Source organism: Peromyscus eremicus, unplaced genomic scaffold (assembly GCF_949786415.1).
Source record: "Peromyscus eremicus unplaced genomic scaffold, PerEre_H2_v1 PerEre#2#chr22_unloc_1, whole genome shotgun sequence".
Lineage (NCBI taxonomy): Eukaryota > Metazoa > Chordata > Mammalia > Rodentia > Cricetidae > Peromyscus > Peromyscus eremicus.
In genome coordinates this window covers 2,184,891-2,199,556 of record NW_026734286.1, presented here as the reverse complement: position 1 = coordinate 2,199,556, position 14,666 = coordinate 2,184,891, and positions in this window count along the sequence as shown.

Sequence of the window (14,666 nt, the reverse complement as noted above, 5' to 3'; positions counted from 1 at the left end):
AGGAGGAGGTGAGTGGTAGGTTGGGAGATGACTGGGGGGAGTAGTAGGGATAATGGGGATCTGTGGTTGGTATGAAAATGAATAAAAATTTTCTTAATAAAGAAAATAAATAAACACATGCATACATAATAAAATGTATATGCCAAAGCTCAAAGTAAAATATTATGGATACAACTTAAACAAGTACATTCAAAATCACAATTAATGCAATTAAATCCCTTGGCTACCTATAGACTGTGGAATTGCAAGTATGTGAAGGCTGAGCATATCCTGACCAAATGCCATCTAAAAATATATGAAAGAATTAGTGTAGCTTGAGTTTTCCTGCCTTGCCCACAGTCAGGGCAAATCTCTCTCACCTGCCAGTCCCACAGCCACTGAGACCCAACCAAGTAAACACAGAGACTTATATTGGTTACAAACTGTATGGCCATGGCAGGCTTCTTGCTAACTGTCCTTACAGCTTAAATTAATCCATTTCCATTAATCTATACCTTGCCACGTGGCTTGTGGCTTACCGGCATCTTCACATGCTGTTTCTCATCATGGTGGCTGGCAGTGTCTCTCTGACTCAGCCTTCCACTTCCCAGTTTTATTCTCCTCCTTGTCCCGCCTACACTTCCTGCCTAGCCAATGGCCAATCATTGTTTTATTTATTGACTAATTAGCAACACATTTGCTATACAGAACATCCCACAGCAAATTAGTGACAATATATGGTAGATACCAATGAAACAATGTCATTTGTGTGAAGCATAGAGGGAAATTAGAATACAGATGAAATTCATAATTATGTTCCAAATGATATGCTTATTATATAGCAAGTTAGAAATCCAATCATTTCATCTTAAATGCAATGGCATTACAAACTTGAAAACAAAAAAGTTAAAGAAGTTAATGAGAATAAGAGGTAGACATTTTTTGTTATGTTTGTATAAGTATAAAATGAAAGATTTGTGATCTGGACATTTCCACTAGAAAAGTGACTTGATTGTTAGTTTATCCTGAATGAGAACCTTGTTTTGGGATGTGGAAGATGGGCTCAGTAGGTAACAGCATTTTGCTTAAAGCATTAGAGCCTGTCTTAGACTCTCTAACACCACTCAGAAAAGCATGGTATGGTTGCTTGTGCCTATAATCCCAATGTTGGAATGGGGAGACAAATGACCAGGTATTTTCTGGGTAGTCAACCTGGCTAAAGAGACAAGCTTCAATTTCATTGAAAGCCCCCTCCTTAAAGTAATAAAGCACTGATGGAAACAGATGGTTAACATCCTCCTCTGACTTCTGCTTGTACACACATGGGGATAACACACACACACACACACACACACACACACAAATACACACAAAAATACCCCCATACATACACACTATACATATAGAAAACACATACATACACATATATACCCCACGTACACTCATGCACAATAAATATTCACACATATACCACACAGACACACACACATACATACATATCATATATGTATACACACCATGTACATACACAAACACAAACATATGCATACCACATATTGACTCAAACCAGAAGGAATAAGGTTCCTGAGCAAGTTGTCAAGTGAGAGGATCCAAAATGAGAAATTAAGATGACCAAAAGAATAGCTGGGATTGGGATTCTTTCATAAGCTGATTACTTATGCTCAGCAAGGTTATAAGGAAATACAGCATTCTATATATTATCTAAAGTGGGAAAATTGCCAAGTACAGTAGACTGCTAAGCCAGTGTTGGCAAAGAGATCACAGGATACCTCAGAAACCTTAGGATGGATAACCACAATCCCAGGGCAAGAGTAAGGTTCCTAGAAGTCACAACTTTGACTCCTTGGATTCACTGGGCTCCAGTCCTAAATAGGCCATGCTACATGCTCTCTTGGACAAGGATATAGAAATAAAGTCCTCTTTATCTTTTCATTATGTCCTCTGAGAAAATTTGAGTTGATCTTTATCCCCATAACATACATATACACCTTCTGCTAAAATACACAAAGTATATCCTTCAATTATAAAGGAGAGGAATTCCAAGTTAAAGGCATGTGGCTGTCTGCTTCATGAATGGTTGATAGTCTTCTTGCTCTATCCTCATAAAGGAAATAAATAAGGAAATGGTCTGATTTTTAATAGGCATTATTCTATGTATGAGCTGATAAACATGGCCACAGCCATTCTTTTTTAACTGAAAGCTCTCATGTTGTAATAGCATCAAATAGCAAGGTATGTTTTCAACATGGAAGCTTTGTGAGAAAGCTTACATCCAGTGCATGATAGTCACTGTATTTGGTTTGAAGACTGTGGTGATTATGAATTTTTCTGTAATAATCCTCCTGTCTTCTATATAGGAACAGTCCTGGTAACTACCAATTTGTCATGGTCTTGTATTTGCCATTGAGAAAATCAACAGAAACCACCTTCTTTTACCTAATATGGTTGTAGGATATGGTATTTATAGTTCTGGGCTAAATCAAGAAGAGACAGTATAGAGTTTCCTCATTTGGCTCCTGGGGAGAATCAAACCTGCAGAAGAGAAGAAAATATGTAACAACAATCACAGGAAGAACATGGGAAGTTTCTTCCCTAATTGGCATATTTCTGGGACTTTATAAATATTCAGGTGAGATTAGATGGATAGAAACAAATAAAAGCATTTTCCTTATATTCACCATTTGCATATGAACAAAAAGGAGACTGGATTTGCATATGATTCAAAGTGCATAGTCTTAGATTGGATGGTGGCCCACGAATCATGCAACATGAATTCTAATTGGTCTTAATAATGAAAACCCAGAGTCAGATATTGGGGTAAATGCTGAAATATCAGAGAAGTAAAGGAGCAGCCAAAGTCACCTCTTAAACTCCATAACTCTAACACTTCAGACTGAAAAGTGGGCCAAACTCCTGTCTCTGCCTACCTTATATTGCTCTTTCCATCCAGTCATATCACTTCCTGTCTGTCTGTACAGACCTCCAGACCTCTATGGTCAAGTAAACTTGCCTGAAAATCAGGGTGAAGCTGATTTTCAGGCAAGCTTTATTTGTTAGAGTACAAACAAAATATCAACATATTTCCCCCTTTTGTCTAAAATAAAAGGGATATATATAATAAAGAAAAACTATAAACAATAAGTACAATAACTTTATACAATATAGTCAGGCAATGAATGCAGCAACAGTGTCTAGTCCATAACATTGCACAAATTCAGAGAAAATACTCCATTATCTGTCCTGTCATAGTGAGTCCAAAAGGTTGTAACTAATTCACCTTCTATCCTAATTTGCATTTGCAACCCCAAACTATCTTTTAATGTCTCTCAACCCTATATTCTTTACTCCTCTTTACTGAATTTCTATTCTGAATCTGGTAACAAGAAACACTATAACTATAAAGTCTTCAACTCCATGAGAGACACAAGAAATAAATAATGTTATCTGAGTAACTAGAAGTTCAAGCAAGGAGGAAATTTCCAAAAAATGTGAGAAATGACAGAAATAGCTGGCTTCCTAAACAGTTATCCAGGTTTCCTATGTAATGTTAGGGCATACATCTTCCCCATCCCTAATTTTTTGGAGGTTCCCTTTTGGCAAGTTATATCTGATCAATGTTAGTTTAGATTGAGTGGTCATGCTGGTTGATGAACTATTACCTCTTTTAATTAAGAAATCTATCTTCTTCAAATAGAACCTCTATCAATTTTGATGGTATCCGTAGCTTTTCTTCTCCTGAGGGAACAAAAGCAAAACCTCTTCCCCAATTTAATACATATCCTGGTTTCCATTCTGAGGTCAGCACATCTTTAAAGTATACATGCTATGTAATTTCACAATTTTTTCTATTTTCCAATGTCTCTTCACAGCTGTCATTCCTTTCTCATTAGAATTTAGAAAATTTAAAGTTAATAAAGCATTATGCAATCTATTTCTGGGAGTCTTTGTTACATCTTTCTGTTTATTTCACATATCTTTTAGAGTTCAATTTGATCTTTCTATAACTGCTTGCCCTGTATGAGTGTGTTGTATACCTGCAATATGCTTTTTATTATAATAAGCAAAAAACTGTTTCATTTTGCTAGAGAGATATGCTAGAGCATTGTCAGTATTAATTTGTACAGGTATACACATGATGGCCATAACTTCTAACAAAGGTATGATTATAGAATCAGCCTTTTCAGAACTCAAAGCAGTTGCCCATTGAAATCATGAATATGTATCAGACAATGGATATAACATTAATTCTAACTGATCTTAAAAAAAACCCAGAGTCAGATATCAGGGTAAATGCTGAAAGATGAGAGGAGTAAAGGAGCAGCCAAAGTAACCTCTTAACCTAAGAGTTCTCAGACTGAAAAGGGGGCTGAGCTCCTGTCTCTGCCCACCTTATATTCTTTTTTCTGCTCAGGCACATTATTTCCTGTCTGTCTGTTCAGATCTCTAGACCTCTATGGTTAACTAATGGCTCCATCCTCTGATCTTCAGGCAGCTTTATTTGTTAGAGCACAAACAACATATCACCACAATTCATTAATGTCTTCTGTGTAATCATGAGGATAGATGTTTGGAGACCAGCAACACCCATGTCCTCATGATCATAGAGTAGAGACAACATGATCCCTGGGGCATTCTTTCTTCTAGCCTAGGCAAGAAACCAGACTTCCAGTTTCCTAGAAGGACCCTGCCTCAAGAATAATATCATAATGCCCCATTCTGACAATCATATTCACATATGTGCATTCACCTCTACAAACACGGGGACACACACACACACACACACACACACACACACACACACACACCAAACAAGTAAACTTTAAAATAAATTCTTTTAAAATACATAGCCTTAACCAGTCAGTGTGGTGAACACTTTTAGCACTCAGGAGGCAGAGGCAGGCAGATCTCTGTGAATTCAAGGACAGCCTGGTTGAAAGAGCAAGTTCCAAGACATACAGAGCTACAAGAAAAACCCTGTCTCAAAAAAAATGGTCTCTAACGGGATATACTCTGAGGTTTGTTTGTTATATCCTCATTTCTTTTGTTGGATATACATGAAAGGAATGACAAATGCACAAGTGAGTATGGCAGAAGTGAGTATTTCATCTCATTTTCTAGAATGAAGTCAGGATGTTAGAGAAGACTACTAATTTAATGTTCTATAAATATAATCTACATTTTCATACACAATAAATCTATAATTTCTGGAATGTCCTCCATTATTTCTCTCCCTGTTCTCTCTCTTTTTTTTTTAGCTTACATTTGGGCCTTTTGAACCCAATATGAATGACCCTGTGCAGTTTCCCTCTCTTTAACAAATGGCTGTCAAGGACTCTTCTCTAGCCTTAGGCATGGTATCATTGTTTGCCAATTTCAGATGGAAATGGGTAAGGTTTTTCATCTTAGATTATAAGAAATGTCTTGACTTTGTCTCAAACTTGATACCACAGATGGAAAGAAACAGAGTCTGTGTAGCATTCATAGAAATGTTCCCAGTCACTCATAAATTGTACATGAGTAACAATGATGTCTACCATAGCCTGATTGTGAAGAATTCAGCAAAAGTTTTTATTATTTATGTTAACTATTTAGAAGATTTCAGTATATGCTCCCATGGGGAATCTGGCTCACCACCTCACTATGGGAAGTTATTATTGCTATGAGGAACTTCATTCTTGACTTATTCCATAGAACTCTCAGGTTTTCTCAGCATCAAGGCAAAATTTCTGCTTTCAAAGATTTTGTAAAGACAGTCAATCCTTCCAAGTACCTAGCAGATATATTCCCTGAAGGATTGTTGGACATTTATTTTAACTGCTCGCTATCTAAAGCTTCCTATAAATTATTTAAAAATCATTCATCAAGGGATTTCTTGGAATGGTTGACTTGGTACCACTATGAAATGTTTATTAATTATGGTGGTTACCATGTGTACAATGATGTGTATGCTGAGACCCACACCTCCACAAGATGCTTATGCAACAAATAAATATACAACCAAGGAAAAATGGTTGAAGACTAGTAAGTCCCACCTGAATGGTAATGATTTTTTCTTTGGATGGTATACAGTGTAACCAAAGTAACAATGCCCCATCGGTGCTCTAAACAAGTGCCTTTACATTCTTTTTACCAAAGATAAAATATTACAGATATTTCTACTGCCTAAAAGGGAACTCTAGACCTGAGTAGAAATCAGAGTCAATATGCCAATATCATGGGATGAAACACTTATATACTGAAGCAAACAGTTTAGGTTAATGAGGCCATCAGCACCCTGCCTTCTTAGATTCTCAACAGGTAAATGCTTATCTCTTCCCATGAAGTTCTTAAATGAGAAGTGAACTGATATTTCAAGATCATATAAAGTATCACCATATAAAGTAATCTCATGAAACTGTATCTGCTGCAGACACTGTCTTAGATTTCTTTCCTTTTGCCATGATAAAATACATGAAGAAAAGCCACATAAGCAAGAAAGGATGTAGTTGTAAGTTTCTCTGGTCCCTCCCAGCTCCTGCAGCCAAGTGGTCCCACAGTGGCTTTTGAAATAATCACTCAGAGACTTATATTATTTTCAAACTATATGGCCTAATGGCTCAGGCTTCTTGATAATTAGCTTTTGCATCTTAAATTAACCTATTTCTATAAATCTATACTTTGCCACATGACTTGTAGATTACTGGTACATTACATCTTGCTTCTCATGGCGGGGCTAGCAGCATTTGCTCTGCTCTCCTTTTTCTGTCCTCTCTCTCCAGTTGGAATGTACCACCTAACCTTATTCTGCCTCACCATTGGTCAAACAGCTTTATTTATCAACCAATTAGAGCTACACATATTCATAGCATACAGAACAACATCCAGCAGCACTTCCCCTTTTCTGTCTAATCAAAAGGAAGGTTTTAACTTTAACATAGTAAAATTACATATAACAAAACAGTTATAAAGCAATAATTACAGTTATAATATTTAATTTATTTGTATTTTTCAAAATTAAAGAAAATATTCTATCATCGATCCTATATTTGTGAGCCTAAAATTTCATAACTAATTTATCTTTTATCATAACCAAGGAAAATTACAATTATAACTATCTAGTCTTCAACTACATCAAAGACTCCAGAAGGATATAATAATTATCTAAGTGAACAGCAAGATTGTTGTAAGAAACTTCCAGAAATCTAGAATGACAGAGATAGCTGGCTGCCTGGATAGTCACCCAAATTTCCTCTGTAGTGTTGGAGCATCCTTCTTCAGCCTACAGGCCTGAAATCTCTCAGTCATTTCTTTCTGTGTTCTGTAGAATGTCTGGCAGTTTCCTCTGCAAAGCAGGAACCTGAAGGACCATCTTGCCTTGCAAAGTTCAGTGGTCACCTTCATATGGGTCCTGCATGTGCAGTTGATACAACATTTTGTCAAGCAGTCCAGGCAAGAAAAGTTTCTTGCCCAAATGGCTATATTTTTAAAGAAGAAGATAAACTTTATATGGGGTGTCTTCAATGCCCATCTTTCTCTTTGAAGTAAATTGGTGCTGCCAGGAGCAGACTTGTCTCACCATCCAGAAAGTCTAAGTTTTTAAAACATTTTAAATGGCATATTCTGTAGGTCTTTGAAGTGTTTGAAGATTGCCTAATTGAATTGTATCTATATATACCTAGAAAACTTAACTAGGTATATATAAGTTTGACTATCATAGAAGACTAATTATTAATCTGTATTTCTTAATTATCCAGTGCAATTTAAATGAGCAACATGAACATAATACCTTAAACAGGAGTAGAAATATACATACAGTATAACAAAATTAACTTTAAATTTGTATCAATAAACTAAAATCTATAGCAATGTAAAACATTTTAAACAAGTTGTTACTCTTTATCCTACCATACCTATAATATTCTATTTCCTTTTTAGAAAAAGATTGCATTTATAAACAACCTCTTTTAATAAAAAATGAACATCTTTAAATCATATTTTGGAAATTTGGGAGTAGCTTCTCATACTACTTCCTGCTGGTGTAGGGTACTGGCCATCTAATGGGGATCCTGAGAAAATTAAGAATTATAGTCAAGTCATGACTGAAACAGTCTGTGAGGCTGCATTGTCTGAGCCAGGTGCCTTGAAGCTGATCTGGATGTTGGATCATCTGGAGACCTCTCAGGGGGTCTTCCTTGATTAAAGCATATTAGCCTGGAAGCAATCCATAGGTTCTCATCTTCTGTGGAAGCAAAAGCAGAACCTCTTTTCCAAAGCAATGTATCCTTAGACACCAATTTTGAAATCAAGATATCTTTTAATATATATATTAAAATATATATATATATATTTAATCAATATATATATAGTGGTTTAACTTAGCAGCCTTTACAATCAAATGTCTTTCTGCAGTTAAAATTCCCAGACAATATAATCCAGATTCTCTGTGTAATATCCATCTTTATGTGGCTTATTTTTTATATTACTTTTACTGTCTCTTCAAAGATTTTATATTTTAAAACTTTCTATTTCTTTATACAACTGTCTATATTCTTTTTCTTCTCTCTTTCAAGCCTATGTATATTTTTACACACATTGAAAACCATTTAGAGGTTTATTTCATCTGAATCTGTTTTATTGTGAATCTATAATCCTTCTCTGACCAGGAGAGATTTTAAAATGCTAAACTGCTGGCTGCTGACTCCACCTCCCTCGGCTTTCAAATATAGTGGTGGTACATTTAAAGCCAGCTCTGGGAGCCACACATACAAAGAGCTCTTGGAAGCAGTGGGTCAATGCTTCCATCAAAGAAGCATTTAGGACAGAAACCATTTTTTTTTTGGTCTGTACTAACAAAAGCTAAATCTGCCACACTGTGTACTGCATGGCTTGGAGAAACCTTTGTGTAACTTGGTGGGAATCCACCATGCTGTAGCTCAAGCCTGAATACTATGATCCTGCTATACTGTAGCTCATGTCTGCATACCATGATGTCTCTATACCTTGGTATCTCTATATCTCTGCCCACATGAGACATGAAGTAGAAAGCTGTTTTGGCCCCCTTATTGTGTGTTTAGAAGCCCTTTTTAAACTCTTTTAGGTCTTATGGAGATTTAAGAGCCCCACGTTGGTGTGCCAAATGTAGTTTTAAGTTTTCTCTGGTCCCACCCAGCTCCCAAGTCCCTGCTGTCCCATAGCCACCTTTATAACAATCACTCAGAGACTTAGGTTATTTTCAAACTATGTGGCCTAATGACTCAGGCTTCTTGCTAGCTAACTCTTACATGTTAAATTAACCCATAATTCTTATCTATGTTTAATCACATGGCTTAGTACCTTTTCACAGTTCTGCCTTGACATCTTACTTCCTCTGTATCTGGCTGGTGACTCCTCATTCAGCCTTCCTCTTCCCAGAATTTTCCTCACCTGCTTACCCTGCCTATACTTCCTGCCTGGCTACTGGTCAATCAGTGTTTTATTTATCAACCAATCAGAGTTACACATATTCACAGCATACAGAATGACATCCCACAACAAAAGGGATTATTAGACTCACAATTCCACTTTATTGCCCACCATCACCAGAAACTCAAGGTGGCAGGGATTTGAAACAGGTTGTCACATCAACATTCACAGTCAAGAGCAGAGAACAATGAGTTAATGCATGAATGCTATTGGTCAACTGGATCACTCCAATATATTCAGTCCAGGCCCAGCTCATGAGATTTTCCTGCTTAAACATGGGGTGGGTCTTTATACCTCAGTTATCCAAAGTTACTGGGGGATCTGACACTATATAATGGCCTTTGTGGACATTGCACACATGTAGTCCACAGACATACATGTTGGTAAAATACTCAAACACACAAAAAGTAAAAAATTCATATGTATCATATAAAACAATGTGTGGCATAGAATGCTCTCTCTTGGTAGCTCACAAATGAGCAGGTAAGTCTGTAGAGATGTACATTTAGGGTTATACCAAAAAGCTGAATAATTGTGTGCATAAAGTCCTGCAGAATGAAGTAAGTGATGCTATGTATATTTTGAGATGAAATCATGGACATTTAAATGAGGTTGTACCAGAACATAAGATGACAAAAGGACAGGGTAAATGGTTGTTTATGCTGTTAAAAATGGCTGAATATGGGAAACTACCACATCATGTAATATTTGATCAAATCAGATAATTGTATCTCTCTCAAAAAGAATAGGTTCATCTGCCTAATGAAAATATGTGCAATAATTCTCAATAAAACAAATTCAATAATAGGAGACCATGGTAAATGAAGACCACATGAGAATAGGAAGAAGGAAAGTGCTAGAGAGGCCCACAGAAATCCATAAAGATACCCCACAACAGACTGCTGGCAATGGTCGAGAGACAGCCTGAACTGACCTACTCTGGTGATGGGATGGCCAAACATCCTAATTGTCGTGCTAGAAACCTCATCCAACTACTGAGGGATCTGGATGCAGAGATCCATGGCTAGGCCCTGGGTGGATCTCTGGGAGTCCAACTAGTGAGAATGAGGAGGGTTTATATGAACGAGAATTGTTGAGAGCAAGGTTGGATAAAGCACAGGGACAAATAGCCAAACAAATGGAAACACATGAACTATGAACCAATGGCTGAGGGGTCCCCAAATGGATCAGGCCCTCTGAATGGGTGAGACAGTTGATTGGCTTGGTCTGTTTGGGAGGCATCCAGGCAGTGGGACCGGGTCCTGTGCTCATTGCATGAGTTGGATGTTTGTAACCTGGGGCCTATGCAGGGTTGCTTGGCTTGGCCTGGGAGGAGGGGACTAGACCTGCCTGGACTGAGTCTACCAGGTTGATCTCAGTCCGTGGGGGAGGCTTTGCCATGGAGGAGGTGGGAATGGGGGGTGGGCTGGGGGGAAGGTGAGGGGGGCCGGAGGGGGGAGAACAAGGGAATCCATGGCTGATATGTAGAACTGAATTGTATTGCAAAATAAAAATAAAAAATAAAAAAATATATTAAAAAATAATCAATAAAAAGCATTATCTATCATGGTAAATTTGGCTTTGTCTTAGAAATACTTCAGCATACTTAAGTCAATAATTATAATCCACCATGGAATAAGAAAACCACATCATCTAATTAGATAAAGAAAAGACCTTGATCCCTGGTGCATGAGCTGGTTTTTTTGGAACCCACTACCTACGGTAAGACAACTTGCACAGCCTTGGTGCAGGGGCAGGAGCTTGGACCTGCCTATACTGAATGTACCAGACTCTGCTGACTCCCCATGGGAGGCCTTATCTTTTTGTTGAAGGGAATGAAGGATGGGTGGATGGGGGAAGGCTGGAGGGGTGGAAGGAGGGAAGAGGGGGATCTGTGATTGGTAGGTAAAATGAATACTAAAATTTATTAATATAAAAAGAAAAGTTCTTGGATAAAATCCGATACTTATTCATGATAAAAACTCTTGAAGAAGCTGTGGTTGGTGAGGGAAACCTGGAGGGGTGGGGGAAGGGAAGAGGGGGATCTGTGATTGGTATGTAAAATGAATAATAAAGTTTCTTAATTAAAAAAAGAAAAGGTCTTGGACAAAATCCAATACTTATTTGTGATAAAACTCTTGGAGAAGCTATACAAATAGGAGAAATATCTCAACATAAAAAAGGAAATGTGCAAGCCCATGGCTAACATCCCACAGTAAATAGACTCATAGTATTTCCTCTTAAGTCTGGAACAAGACTAATATATCCACTCTCCTTATTTCTGTTCCACATTGCTTGAAGTTTTATCTAGAGAAATAATGCAACAGAAGTAGATAAAGGGGATAGTGGCAGGGCAGGAAGAAGTCAAAATATCTTTACTTACAGATGATATCATAATATGCATGGAAAAAACCCTAACAAGCCCATGGGAAAACTTCCACAAATGATAAATGCATCCAGAAAACTAACACAGCACAAATTAACACAAAAATATTTTTATACATCAACAATACAGATACAAAGAAAGAAACTGGGTAACATAACTATTCACAGTAACTTTTTAAAATCTTAGAATAAATTGAACAATAAGGGAGAAACAATTCTACACTGAAAGCTTAAGGATACTGAAGAAAGAAATTGAAAAACATATCAGATGGGAAGACCTCTCTCACTCTTTGTGAAAATGGTGATTGCATTGGTTGGAGTTTTTAATGATGGTGATAATACATCAAAACAGCAACTAATAGAGGAAAGGGTTCATTTCAGGTTGTAGCTCTGAGGTTGCATTCAGTCACTGAGGGAATTCTGGGCAGGAATCAAAAGCAGGAACATAGAGGCAAGACCTGATAAAGAAGCTATGAAGGAATGCTGATGTTGCTTACAGGCTTGCTCCACATGGTTTGCCCAGCATGTTTTCTTATACAGCCTAGGACTGCCTGCCAAGATGTGGCACCACTCTAAACAGTTAACTATTTCCTACAATATCAATCATTAATCAAGAATATGCACCACAGGCTTATATACTGTGCAATCTTGTGGACTCATGTTCTTAATTAAGATTTCTTCTTCCCAGAAAAATGTAGGTTTGTGTCAAATTGAAAACAAAACAAACAGAACTGCTATCCCACCAAGAACAAACCAATCCATTGGAATCTATATCCTACAAGTATGTATGCTAATCCATATTCATTGCTGTTTTACTTACAATATTCAGGCAGAGGAATTAGCCTTTATATTCATTCATCAATGAGTGGATAATGAAAACTTTATACATATACAAAAATAGAGCAATATTCTGCTGTCAAGAATGTAATTATGACATTCTCAGGTAAATGGATGGAACTGGACATAATCATTTTGAATGAGGTAATGCAGATCCAAAAAGACAAAAGGTACAGATTTTCTCTTATATATATAGATACTACCTTTGAAACTTTAGATATGTTTTTTTAAATGGAGTACCCATAGAAGTGAAGAAACTAGGACAAGTCCACATGTAGGGGAGTTTCAACAAATAGTTGATAGAATACAGATGTTGTGAAGGTGGAAGAGGAACTAATGGAACAAGAAGGACTGAATGGGGTGATGAACTGGTAGGCAGAGTAAAAGAGAGAGAATTGAGAGAGATAACTAATACTAAATTCTTTTGACAATTCATAAGGAAACTTACTCCTGTAGAAGTTTCATAAACTGTAGTTTACAGATTTGGGGAGCTTCAGGAGAATGATCACATGAAACCTGTATAGAGGGGCAACACCTCACAAATTCACTACAGGCTATCTAAAAAGCCCAATGACAGGAATGGGTTATATTATTTGAAGATGTTGATCTGTGTGGTTTCATAGATCATCCAAGCCATTACAGATTATGCCATATGCTCTTGGTCACTTTCCAGAACTTGATAGCAAGACCCTAATGTTGAGGACACCATACACTTGAATCATAAGACATGGAGAAAAAAATAGATACTAACTAGGAAACTTCCTCCCTACTGACTAGTTAACATAGATTGTTGTTTTCTACACAAAATACTAGGAAGAAACATTTTCAGCTGTCTTACTGTTGTGTGGTAGATTCTTCCAAAATGAAAACTTTTAACATAGAGGGAAGCTCCTTAAGGCACAGGTTGTTCTAAAAGAGGTGAAACATTCCATCCCACAAGAAATATCTTAAGTTCCAGAAGTAAAGTACTCAAATGCTACAGGAAATCCCTGAAACATATACACTAGAACCCTCCATATCCAAGTACATACAAGCAAGAAGGACAACTGAGAGATACTGTAAAAGAAGAGAAAGTTGCCTTTAAGAAGAGATAAGCCAAGATTCCAGAGACATTACGCAACCTGGGAGCTTGCCTGCAAGTTGTGCTTCAAGTTTCCAGGTTGTATGAGTCACCACCCCTATTTGACACAGGCTTATAATTATGGAGCTTTTTAAATCATGTCTTAGTCACTTTTTTAGTGCTGTGACAAAAGACCATTTCCAAGGGAAGTTATAAATTAATGAATTTAAATTTGAGCATATGGTTCCAGAGGGTAGTAGAGTCAGTGAACTTCATGGCAGGGAGCATTGCAGCACTACGGCTGGCGCAGTACTGGAGCCATAGCTGTGACCTTTGATCTGATCTACAGGTGAAGGAGACAGAAAGATTGAGACAGAGAGACAGAGAGATTATGTGAATGGTGTGGTCTTTTGAAAATGCAAAAACCACCCCTAGTAACAAGTCTCCACTAGTGTGTCAGTTCTTAAACCCAAATAATTTCACCAATTGCAGAAGGAGCATTCAGACATATGAGTCTATGGAGGCCATTTGTAGCAGAATCTTAAGGTCTTATTAATAAAATCAAACCTGAGCCAGGTATTGGGGTGAACACTGGAAGATCAGAAAGACAGAACAAGCCACAGCTAACCTCACCTGGCCAACTTCTCAGCTCATCTTGTTTCCTCAGACTGGAAACACAATAGCCAAGTTGTAGAGTCAGCCTTGGTGTTTCCTTAGACTGTGTCCTCATATCCAAATGGTTCTCAGCTGAACTGCTGCTCAAAGCCTAAAGCTTAACCTGCCAAATGCTTAAGCAGCCAAATGCTTAACCAGGCAAATGCTTCTAGTTTCTGGTCTTCACGCCTTATATATTTTTCTGCCTTCTATCATCACTCCCTAGGATTAAAGGCTCACTTTTAGGATTAAAGGCGTGTGTCACCATGCCTGGCTATAACCTTAAACA